Source organism: Prionailurus viverrinus, chromosome D4 (genome assembly GCF_022837055.1).
Source record: "Prionailurus viverrinus isolate Anna chromosome D4, UM_Priviv_1.0, whole genome shotgun sequence".
NCBI lineage: Eukaryota > Metazoa > Chordata > Mammalia > Carnivora > Felidae > Prionailurus > Prionailurus viverrinus.
In genome coordinates this window covers 38,712,115-38,725,027 of record NC_062573.1, presented here as the reverse complement: position 1 = coordinate 38,725,027, position 12,913 = coordinate 38,712,115, and the positions used below count along the sequence as shown (strand labels likewise).

At 40.1% G+C, this 12,913-nt stretch overlaps 1 long non-coding RNA gene across 1 annotated transcript; it reads left to right on the top strand.

Moving 5' to 3' along the window:
* The first annotated feature begins 9,940 nt into the window (after nt 1-9,940).
* Nucleotides 9,941-11,943, top strand: LOC125150890 (uncharacterized). The gene is made up of 3 exons (XR_007146542.1): nt 9,941-9,980; nt 11,058-11,193; nt 11,716-11,943. It is a non-coding gene; the product is annotated as an uncharacterized LOC125150890 (long non-coding RNA).
* Nucleotides 11,944-12,913: the final 970 nt, after the last annotated feature.

Below are 12,913 nucleotides of genomic sequence, written 5' to 3'. Positions count from 1 at the left end.
AAATACTGCAGTCTCAATGAAGTGAAGAGCCTCATAATACTAGGCTAGGTTAATACTGCTAGAATTTGTGAGATGTTACACCAGAGAGCGAGCTCTGGAGGTCTGAGCAGGGGTACCCTGTAGTCTGTGGATACTAAGATGTGAATCAAAAATGTAGCTGGATTTTTTGTGGGCAAGTTTCTGTATTAGTCCACTCAAGCTACTCTAACAAAATGCCACAGACTGGGTGGCTTAAACAAACAAACAAAAATGTACTCCTTGAGTTCTGGAGGCTGGGAAGCCTAACATTAAGGTGCCCACTGATTGGATTCCTAGTGGGAGCTCTCTTCATGGCTTGTAGATGGCTGAGAGAGTGTAAGCTCTTTAGCGCCTCCTCCTAGAATGACACTAATTCTATGGGGTCAAGTCTCCATTCTTATCTCAATTAACCACAGGTATTTCCTTACAAACTCTGTCTCCAAATAAAGTCAACACTGAGGGTTGGTGCTTCAACATAGAATTTGGGGGAAACACACTTTTGTACATTGCAGTTTCTATTGTCTGTTTCCTCCCTCTTCCATGCGCCCCAACGTGTCTGGTAATTTTGGACTACACACCAGAAATTAAACAGAAAAAAACTGTGATCTCTGGGCCACAGTCTCTTCTTTCATAGATATTTACGTGTCTTCTGGGAGGTAGCCTGAGTAGAAGGGAGCTCACTTTAATCTAGTCAAGTACAGTCTGATTCAAAGTTGCTTTGAATAGTGTTCCTTAAATTCAGATGCCTTCAGTGTTCCTCCATTCCTAACCCCACAGGGGTTCCCATTGAGAGTCTGGAGCTTTTACCAGGGCCCTCCTTCTTGGCAGAATCTAAACTCAAACAACAGTTTCCTCACCACCTGAGCATGTTGAAAAATCTACTCTCTTTTGCATCACCTGGCTGTGTGCACTTCTTAGCCTCTTCCCAGGATTCCGGATAGGCCTCAAAGTGAAAATGTCAAGTTTAGTGTTTACTTCCCCCACATGTGAACTGAGATTTTTGTGCCCAGGTCTTATTTGGCTATCCCAAACAAAAATTATTCACCAGCTCCATGCAATTGCCAAAAGCTTGTCAACTTATCTGCCTTGGTTCTGGTTCTCTGCCTTGTTTGCAGACTGTCACCATCCCAGTACCAAAACTCGTAGACACCCAGAGAGGAAAAGTGTCTTCTTGCTCCTTTCTCTGAGGTCTCTTCTTTCCCATTTGCCTCAGCGGCAATCTGACCTTACCAACCAGATTTTTTTTTTAAGTTGTATCCAGTTTTTCTAATTGTTTTGACAGAGTCAAATTGGTCTCCCATGAGCTGCTCCATCAAAAGAATTTACAGTAGGAAGTATTCTAACATAAATTCCCCAAGAAAAAGGAAGTCAGGGGCCAAGAGCGAGGAAGAGGCCTATCTAGAGTTTAGTCCACCTGAGGAAAACTTAAGGCTGACTTGGTCATAAGCTGACCCAAAACCTGTGTGACATCATACCTAAACTCTGTGAGCCTCTCTTTTTTCTCCCCTCAGGCAATTTTTGAAGTAACAACATAACACATCTCTAAGGTAGTTCTTTTTTTTTCAATATACGAAATTTATTGTCAAATTGGTTTCCATACAACAATCTAAGGTAGTTCTATTTCCACACGTGCTTTATGGAAGAAGAAATCCTTACTTAGATAAGAAAAATAACTTGACCCAGGCCACAAAGCTAGGAAGTGACAGATGTCTATCTTGGGATTCAGGAACCTATTTTCCTAACCACACTCTGTTATAGAGATGAGGTAGATCTCATTATGACATCATTTGTTCCCCCCCCCCCAACCCTGACCTTTATACTCTTTTTGTTTATCATTGTGTGGCCTTCATCAAAGCCACTGTGTTGGGGAGGCCTAACAAATCTAGCCTATATTTCACTACTTTTGTACCCTTTAATAGTAACCCTTAACTCCACACATTATCACAGTTCAATGACGTAAGAAATTAAAAATTTAAACCCTTTGTATGTGCTATAGAGCTCCAAAGAAATAAGGCAGATTGGCATTTTACTATTAGTGGTGCTATCAGAGCCATATTATAGGCAGCTCCTTTCCATCATGCCAACAAAAACAGTAACTACCCATTTTGATGGATACTAATATGTTAGCCTTTGTGCCGAGATATATACCTTTTCTCGCTTAGCTTAATTATAGTCTTGTGAGGCAATTCTTTTCTCCATTTCAAGTACTAGGAAACTGAGTTTTAAAAGGGCCAAGTGACTTGCACAAAGAGATTCACTCTAACAATATTCATAAATCATTAAAACTTGAATCTAAGATTTCATTTCATGCTAGATGATTTCAATGTTTGAATTCGGTGGCTTTCTTTTACTGCTCTGGACCATATGCCAGCTTCTACCTTTCCTCTCTTCTCTCTCTCTTTCTCTGTCTCTCTCTCTCTCTCCGCTGTTTCCTTCCCTTCTTCACCCTCCCTTCCTTCCTTCCTTTCCCACCTTCCAGACTTTCTTGACACTCTCTCTCTCTCTCTCTTTCTTTCTTTCTTTCACTACTCATAGGCTTAAATAAATCAGTATTTTGGGTAAAACACTTTCATATTGGAGCAACTTAAATGTTATATATTTATTAATGCAATATATAATTTAAGTGGCTCCCTAAATGGAAGGCTTTCCCTCAGGTACTAACAGTAATTAAAAAGGGGGGTGAAAGTAAGATCTTTTAATTGGGAAAAAACACATGTTTCTCTCATCACAGGCATAAGTTGATGTTCAATTATAATTAAAATACAACTGCTTTTATACTGTGTTTCATTGATGTGGTGGAGGATATCTATGATTAAAAGCATTCTTTAAATTACGTTCTAGGGGCCCCTTGGTGGCTCAGTTGGTTAAGCATCCAACTTCGGCTCAGATCATGATCTCACAGTCTAGGAGTTTGAGCCCCGCGTTGGGCTCTGTGCTGACAGCTCAGAGCCTGGAGCCTGCTTTGGATTCTGTGTCTGCACTGTACTGCCCCACCCCTGCTCCTCCCCCATTCATGCTCTGTCTCTCTCAAAAATAAATAAATGTTTAAAAAACCTTTTTAATTATGTTCTACACCTTCAAAAAGATGCTTAGGAACCCATTTCAGTTTTTTCATTTGAGGCTAGAGAATTACCTGAACAGTCTATTAAAAGAAAAATTACAAATACCCAAGCCCCACCACACACCCACCACAGAATGATCAGATATTTTAAAAAATCCCCATTACTGATTCTGATATACAGCCAAGTGCTGAGAATCCCTGCCAAATTTTTTTGATTAACATTTTAATACAATGACCAGTGGATCTTAAAAACCATGAACGAAAGTATTTACTTTGCTTCTGTGCTATATAAATAATAACCATGTTAATGACTCTGGATGTTCACCAAATATTTCAGTTCTCTCTTCCTGGTGTCTGAGGGGATCGCACTTTCAGTTCCCTCGTGGCTGGGAGGCACCATGTGCCTAATGAAATTGTACTTGTGGGCCAGAACATTTACTCGCCTGTTTAGTTAGACTTCTTCTACTCAAAAAAAAAAAAAAAAGTGACTCCCAGACTACCATCATCATCTGACCTCTTTTAAAAGTAGCCTTAGATGCTGACCAGGTGTGCTGAATCAGAACTGGCATTTCCACAAGATCCCCAGGTGAACTCATGCAAATTCAAGCTTGCAAAGCACTGCTCTAGTTGTAGATTTTTCTGGCACGGAGACCACCAACATTTGAGATGCTGGTTAGAGTAGCAATTTTTGAAATGGTGGCCCGTTTTTCACCCTGGTACTCTGAGTGACTCTAAGAGGCAAAGCTCCCTGCCAACTGGTGACATCCATGCAGCATGGGCTAAATCTTTGTTTTCAGATGTTTTCGTGGTTAGATTCTGCAGCACAACATTTCCCATACTGACTGCATATCCTGAATGTATTTCCTTTCCCTTCTCTTTGAATTCAGCTATAAAATGTATAGTGTCAAATTGAAATCAAAACTGTGAATATTTTCAATTTAATTTTTTTATGTTTGCTTATTTTTGAGAGAGACAGAGTGTGAGTGGGGAGGGGCAGAGAGAGAGGAAGACATAGAATCAACGCAGGCTCCAGGCTCTGAACTGTCAGCACAGAGCCAGACGCAGGGCTCAAACTCAGGAACCATGAATGAGATCACCACCTGAGCCGAATAAAGTTGGACGCTTAACTAACTGAACCGCCCAGGGGCCTTAATATTTTCAATTTAAACAAGATTTCTAAACACCAAATCAGAGACGTGTACTCATAGGAAGCAAACTCAAGACTAGCCAGAGACAGGACAGAAGAAGAACAGGACACAAGACACTGGACAAGCACTAGACTGATTCTGGATTCATTCAGATCTATGAAGAAACAGCTCTGAGTTGAGCCTGTAGTGAGCAGAGAAGAATGCCTGCCTCGGTTCCAATATTTGAAACTCCCTGGTATTAAAATGAAAGCCAAATTCAAGAGTGGGGACAGGGGGAGAGAAAGATTATTACAACTTGCCATATGGGCAGCTCTGTTTACTAAGCAAGGAAAAAACGGTGGGTGAAAAAGAGAGCAGGAAACGGAGAGAGAGGAGAGGAATAGAAATAGTAACAAAGGTTTCGGGCTTACCACAGCTTGCTTTTTTATTTCAAACCTAGCAAATAGCTCTGGGCATGCTTGCCTTGATGAACTGGAAAGGTTCCACACATTAAGGCCAGCAACCCTGACATAAGGCCATACCGAGAATGAATACATCTTTTTGATGAAGGGCTAATCTTGCACGAACACATTGCAGGGCGTTTTCAGGTCCTCTAATGACCCCCAGACTCTCTCTTGTACCATATTGTTAATGGAGATGATATTTGTGTTAAACATTGTACAGATTAAACTGGTGGATTATTTTCCCTGTATGTATGTATGTGTGTGTGTGTGTATATATATATATATATATATATATATATATATATATATATATCATTCAGCCTTGTGGCCAGACCATTCCTGACTGAGAAATACAAAATGTAACTGAATTTTCCTTTGCTTCATTAGTGGAAGCTTGAGAAAATTTAAAGGGGCTGTTCAACTTCCTTCCTTAAAACATGTCTCTATTTTTCTTTCTAGGGAACCACAGGATATCAGTGCTTCAGAATGGAAAGGTGACTACTGCAGACTAGATGCCAAGTACATTTGATCATTTAGGTACTCACTTATTTTTTTAAAAAATGTGTGCATGCTCTCTGTATGCCAGACACTGTGGTGGGAGCTGATGAAAAAGAGGGAAACAAAATCCACAAAGTCCTGCCCTCCCACAGTTTACATTCAAATATGACACTGAGTCCTCTGTAGAAATGTAAGCCAAATACTTCCACCAGGAATGTTGACCAACATCTTGATTTTCTGGTCAAGACCTCACCCTGCTTGGTAACATGGCTTTTTATAGTACACCAATTCCCATCTCACCTGATATATCAACGTCTTTTTACATTTCTCCATTTATTCTATGTTTTGACCAACCATTTATTTAGAATTCCTATAAATGGAACTTAGCTTCCTGATAGTGCTGTTTTCCCACTACATCTACATCTCTGCTTTGATTTCTTTGTAATGTTTCCAACATATTAGGTGAAACCATGACGTGGTAGTAAGACATCTATTTGTATATCAGTTTTCAGTTTACACTGAAAATCTATGCCATATCCACAAAGGATTCCAACTGCTGGCAATACCCAGAGGCAGTCCTGGGACCAAATCAAGAAGTCTATTAGCCAGAGGGCTTTCAAAATCAAGTTCTAGGCTGGTGGGAAGGATGAATGCATTGACTGGGAAGCTAAGCAAGGGGTCATATTCAAGTCCCTGTTGGAAATTAGTGTTGTAAATACTGGGTGTTCAAGCATCAGATGATTCCTTGTAGCAGTTTTATCTATTCCACTGGACTTGGTTGTGTCCTTATGCTCATAAAACTGGGTTATACAAATCAGCTATTGCAAGGATCTGAATGAGTATCACTGTGGTGCTTAAGAAGTCACCAGCATATCTATGATAACTTTGCTGCCTCCCTCACAATGTTGCTGAAAGAATCAAGAGAAGATATTTGGGAAAGTGTTTCAGAAAATACTTTAGCTATGAGAAGTGGTAAATTCTCTACCATTATTATTCTCCATTGTAATTATCACTGTGCTTGTTTTAAGGTACCTAGACTCCGAAACAACACGACTTGTATGTCACAAGGTCAATGTTCCCCCAGAAAAACACATTCTGGTATTGTGAGTGCCATCATCCAGTTGCATTTGTGGTAGGTAACTCTGACCTTTCATCTTTTCCAATGCTCTTGCCCTGCTGAGCTAAAATAGGACAGTGTTCCTTTTTCCCTGCTTCTAGATGAAACTGCACACATGGGTTACAAATTGAGACCTATTTATGATGGAGAAAATAGGAGGGTGAAAATAGAGCGCTTATCAACTTGTCACAATATGAGGATGCTGGAAGGTTAAGTGTCATTCTCATGCTATCTTCAGAGGAAGAAAACTGGTTTTCCTTTCAACAGATGTTAAAAGAAAAACTTTTAGACTGTCACATATGACCCATATTTCTAGAATCTGGCCCAACTTGGCAACTGCAAGTCTTTGTGAACAGAGCCATCCAGAGGACATGGTTTTGGGGGAAGTAGGTAGGACATTACCAAGGACAGAATGATGTGACATGAATGTAGAACTAGAGGATGAGGAAGGGAATATATATAGTAATAAAACAGTTATGGAGAATTATTGTGTCAAGTTTAGCCATGAACACACTAACCGGAGATACACAGGACAATCTGTCTTTGTGCTTGTATACTCCCACAGGCAGACACGTACATATCATATACATATGCTATCTTAGGTGGGATTTTTCTAGAAGCAGACCCTACAAATCAGATTGAGTGATTTGTAAAAGGAGTTTGGAAAGTAATCACAGGAATTACCAGTAGGGGAGCTGGAAGAGAAGAGATCTTGCACAAGGTATGTTAGCAAGCTGGTTACTGCTATAGTCAAGTGGGACTTCATAACTGGGACACCTTGGGGAGAAGGTGTGGAACCCATCTCAGTGTAATTTCACATTAGGGGCAAAGTCAGTGTTTATGGAATCATGAGTGCAGATACTTTAATATATCAGTATCTGCTATATATACCTTTGCCCTCAGACTCTGCAATGTCTTCTGATTCTTCTTACCTGAATCTGATCCTTGAAATTCTTATCCATATACTCTGACCAAATACAACCTGAGGAGCAACACCTCAGACTGTCATACTGGATAGAAAGGAATTTCTTCTTTTAAAACAAATGTTTATTTATTTATTTTGAGAGAGAGAGAGAGAGAGAGAGAGAGAGAGAGAGAGAGAGAGAGAAAGAAAGATAGGGTACATGAGTGGAAAGGGGGCAGAAAGAGAGGGAGAGGGAGAATCCCAAGCAGGCTCCCACACCATCAGCAGAGACCCCCACAAGGAGCTCAATCTCACAAACCGTGAGATCATGACCTGAGCCAAAATCAAAAGTCAGATGCTTAACCAACTCAGCCACCCAGGTGCCCCCAAAACATGAAATTTTAATATCATGTTTTATTTAATCTAGTATGTCTAAAATATTATTTCAACAAGTCATCAACACAGAGCCCTTGAGATATTTCACATTCTTGTTTTCAAAATCTTCAAAATAACTGTGTATTTTACACTTCAGGAACATTTCAATTCAGACTCTTGCATTTCTAATGCTCAATAGCCATATGTGACTAGTAGCTACCATATTGGACAGAGCAGGTCTAGATTCTCACCACCCTCCATCTGGAATAAAGGGTGCTTAAGAGTGTCATAATATATTGAAAGTGAGATCAACCAATCTTTGGGGACACAAACATCATACCCCAGCTGGATGTTAAGTGGGAGATAGGTTAGCAATGTCTATTATAGTTTGTCGTCAATTTGCAGGATGGATATATAATAATAACAAAGATCAGATATGCCTGCATCCTTAATCCCACCCTCTTAAAACAACAACCACAAAGACAACAACAATAACCCTAGATTTGTTGCTATTTAAGGTTTCACATACAACTCCAGGAATGAGGGTTAAGGGGAGTCTTCCATTAAGTTTCTACACTATGGCAAAGTGGGGAGGGAAAATATACGTGGCCTTCCTCTGATTCACCCCCTGGTATTTACAATTTTGTTACAGACCTCTTCCACATCTTTTCTGGTTTGATCTCTGTTACCAACAGACAAAAGTCTAAGTGACAGTTACATCATTTCTGAGATCAGGTTATATAAGAGAACTTCATGCTATCTCTCTCACTGCCTACTCTGGGGGAAGCCAGCTTTCATGGTGAGAGAACAGCCCTATGGAGAGACCTGTGTAACAAGGAACTGAGGCCTGCCAACAGCCTCATGAGTGAATCTAGAAGTGGATCTTCCAGTCCTGGTCAAGTCTTAGAGGCTGTAAGCCCAAGAATCTCATAATACCCTGAAGCAGAACCACCAGGTGAGGCACTCTGAGGTTCCTGACCCTCATCAACGGCATGAAATAATCAGGGTCAGTTGTTTGGCTACTAAGTTTTTGGGTATTTTTTTACATAACAATAAATAATTAATACAACATCCAAGAAAATAATTTCAATTATAGATGAATGAAGAGAGTCCATTTCTATGCTTAGTCACTGAGATTTGTGTGCATTATATATAGTGAGACCAAAAGGAGTAAGTATGATCCTGAATTAGAAAGATAAAATCACTCCAAGACAGGAAGAGAGTAGAAAGTGAGGAACATTACGGAAGGGAATATGATAGTCCAGAATTTCCTCAAGGAGAACAAAGACACCAAAAAACTTGTTTTCACTGTTTGCTAGCCTACAGTAAAAGCATAGTCAGGACTGCTTTTTATTAAGGGCAAGTACTAGGTGTAGAACTCATCCAAGTGTTATCCAGGTCATCAACAATTAGGGGGAAGAAAAGAAAAAAAAATCTTCCTCATAGTGTTCAGGGTTAGTCCAGATTTTGAGACCATATAGCAGGGACAACTAAACATACAGTTATGCCCCCAGTCTGGAATCCAACTAGTATTAAAGAAGGTTTTGATCCTCCTTGGGACCAACATTCTAGAATGTTAACTGCATTTCTAAGGAAGCCATGCTGTCAGTCCTTGTGTACAGAAAGCTTTATGTGAGCTTCATTAATCTTATTATTAAATGTCTTTGCCATTCATTGATTAGACATACAAATCATTCATCCCTATAAGAAATTGCAAAAGAATTTAAAGTCACTCAAAACCCAACCTTGTGCTCCCTGTAGTTGTCAAGGTAACAAACACCTTCCAATTTCAAGAAGCCAGACTTCTGCAGACTATTTTGAAGCCACTGTAGGTATTAGCCAGTCTTCCACTTCCCACTTTATGTAACAGTTTCCAGAGGCATTCTCAGGAGAGCTAATCAAGATATTAAGTTTACCCACAGACAGCCAGTGTGCCAATACCCTGTAGCAAGTTAGGAGAAATAAATAGGATTTTCTTTGTGTTCTATCAGCCTCAGATGCCAAATTCTTTAGTGCCAAGTAGAAGCCCCTCCGCTGTCAGGGCTGGTTCCAGTAGGTGTTTTCAGGTCAGTGACTGAAGGAGAGAGATCAGGAGTATGGGAATGCAAACTCTACTTGGTCCTTTATATTGAGCACAGTGATGACTAGAGATGACATCATTTCTTAATTGCTTACGATGGGGTAAAGCACTTTAAAGAAAATGTTTGTTCATTTATTTTTTGAGAGAGAGGGAGAGAAAGAGAGAACAAGTGGGGGAGGAGCAGAGTGAGAGAAAGAGAATCCCAAGCAGGCTCAGTGCAGAGTCTGATGTGGGGCTCAACCCCCCACATTGTGACATCATGGCCTGAGTAAAAATCAACAGTCAGACATCAAAACAACTGAGCCACCCAAGCACCCCAGGGTCAAGAACTTTTAAGTATTATCTCATATTTCCAACATTATCCTATACAAAAAAAAAATGGATGTTATCATGCTCATTTTAAAGATAAAGAAGTTAGGGCTTGCTGTGTGGGTTGAATTCCTAGCAAGAACAGGGACAAGTTATTAAGTGATGGAATGTGGACAGGAACTGAAGTCTGCCTGACTTCAAGGGTGGTGCTCACATCCTCTGGGACTCTCACTGCCACCTCACCACTTCCTGTACTTGAATCTTTCTCTTGCTATTTCCTTTCTTAGACCACACTTACCATTAAACATTTTCTCTCCATGGCTGCAAGAACGATACTAAAGATCTTTAAGACTGGTATGGCATGGGAGTTGCTGAGTCACCATAGATGCCTGACGTAGTTTGTGCAGGGAAAGATCCTGAAGACCCCTGGAAAGCCAGAGAGTGTTGTCCCTTTTGTGGCCATATTCTTAAAACTGAGGGGTTACTGGAGGCACCATGAAGAGCGAAGTAGGGTACTCAGGGGCTCAGGACAGCTCCTATTTACTGACTGTTCCATAATTCTTTTAATACTGTAATAGGAGGTATGGTTACAGTGGTGGAGACCAGGTGAGTGTCAGTACTGACTGGCTGAGAAAATTAATAAGAGCAAGACAGAACTCTGATCTTATGAACACATGCTTTGCTCCAGAATTTCTGCCAGAAAAAAACATAGAAGAGTTTGTTCATTGTGTAAGAGTACATATTTCACGGAGGGACTTGTAAGAGCTGTACTAAGAAGATGAAACATATAAAAAGATGGCTAGTGGTTTTAGCTATATAACCCTAGATCTCTCAGAGCAGAAAAACTCTGCATTTAATACTAGAAATTTATAAATAAGCTAAGCTTCTTTGCTAGTTTTCTCATATTACACTTTGAACGATAATGTGTGCAAACTGCTCATGGAAGAAAATGTTTAACATGAATAGACTCTGGTCTTTTGAAATCAGTTTCATACTTTGGGCATAAATATTTCAGTATAATGCTTTACTGGTTCAACAAATGATGGGTCATTTTTGTCATGATACTCTGACGAGCAAACAGTAGTGTGATGTTTCATTTAACAGCTATAGTGGAAAAGGAAAAAGAGTGGGAGAAGATTCCAGAGGACTGCAGAGAATCTGGGACTGCACTGAGGAAAGCTTCTGGAGCTAACCCCACCCTGTCAGGCAAATGAGTACCACTAACAAGCCATGTGATGAAGTGAGTAGCTGTACCTCCTTAAATAACACAATTAAACATTCTGTATCATTAGTAATATCTTAACTTCATTACATATGATGTACCACTAAGGATATCTTTGAAACCATTTTATATCTACTTATATAGCTAAGAAATGGTAAACATAAAAACTAAAAACAGGTTAAGGGTAACTTTGAGATATCTTGGAATAAAATAACATAAACCATATTTGTGCTTTAGCGATTCTCATGTAATAAAACAGTATTTAATGCCATGTAATAAAACAGTATTTAATGTAATAAAACAGTATTTAGAGTAAATAAAGTATCATATTTACTCTAGAGAGTAAATATTTCTCTAGAAGGACTTTGCTGGTAAATGGACAATTCAGGCTGCCAAAGGGAATTAAAATAAGCATTATTACTTTGGGGCCCTTCTTTCTCCATTTAACACAAAAATACCCATGATACACAATAGTTAACACTATGCTCAACATTTCTGGTTGAGTCATGAATTTTAACGTTTGAATGTTTTTTTTTGAAGAGTGAATCTTATATTGTCACTGCTACTATTCCAGCCAACATATCCAAAGAATCTCGGGTTGCCATAATTAACACGGAGGATCACCTCGGACCCTACATACCTAGACCTAGGATCATGAAAGTCAGCGAATGCTGGCAGTGACAGCCTGAACTGTTACTGCCACTTCACATCCTCTTTCTGAGCAACGTTGTAGTTCCTCCCACAACAATAAAAACTGTACTTCCTTGACCTTTGAGTTCAGCTTCAAACTTGCTTGAGTTCAAGGAATGTAGGCATGAGCGATAGTGAGCTGGTTCCTAACCTAGGCATCAAGAGGCCTCATTTGCTTCCAGGTTGCATCTCAGCCTCCTGTTACTGCCATGACAGCAGCTTCCTCTGGATGACGGCTCTCCCTTCAGCTTGGGCCCCAGACTAAGCACTTGAGGAGCAGAGACAGCAGACTATGCCTGGCCAGTCCCACAGAAGGAGGGCTGTGCAGCCAAATCCAGCCTACCTGAGCCCCAGCGCACTTAGGTGTGAGAGAAACGAAAGCCTATTGGTAAATTACTTGACTTCATATTTGCTTGTTAGAAACAAAATGTTGTCAACTACCAACTGATGCCCCAGAAGTGGCCTTTTAGTAGAGAGTTACTGAGAAGTGGCGTGGTGATACCTCAAATGACCTTAATTTTCTTCCTGATATCATCTTGCACTGTTGCTCCCTGTTCAAATCATGAAAACTCAAAACTTCTTAAGTGATAAGAATAGAATCAGCAAAGACAACCTATGGTACAGTAGCTGCAAGCAAATGAAAATGATTTTTTAATTTTTTTTTTCAACGTTTATTTATTTTTGGGACAGAGAGAGACAGAGCATGAACGGGGGAGGGGCAGAGAGAGAGGGAGACACAGAATGGGAAACAGGCTCCAGGCTCTGAGCCATCAGCCCAGAGCCCGACACGGGGCTTGAACTCCCGGACCACGAGATCGTGACCTGGCTGAAGTCGGACGCTTAACCGACTGCGCCACCCAGGCGCCCTGCAAATGAAAATGATTTAAGAAAACCCTACTGAGACTTGAAACTAAGGTAACCAAATCTGTAACAACTCATTTAATGGATTTGTATCACTATTTCATTTTCTTAAGGTAAGAGACATACGATCACAATATTTTTAAAAGAAATGTCCAGATTTAAAGAAAGAGGGCCACTAGAATCCAGT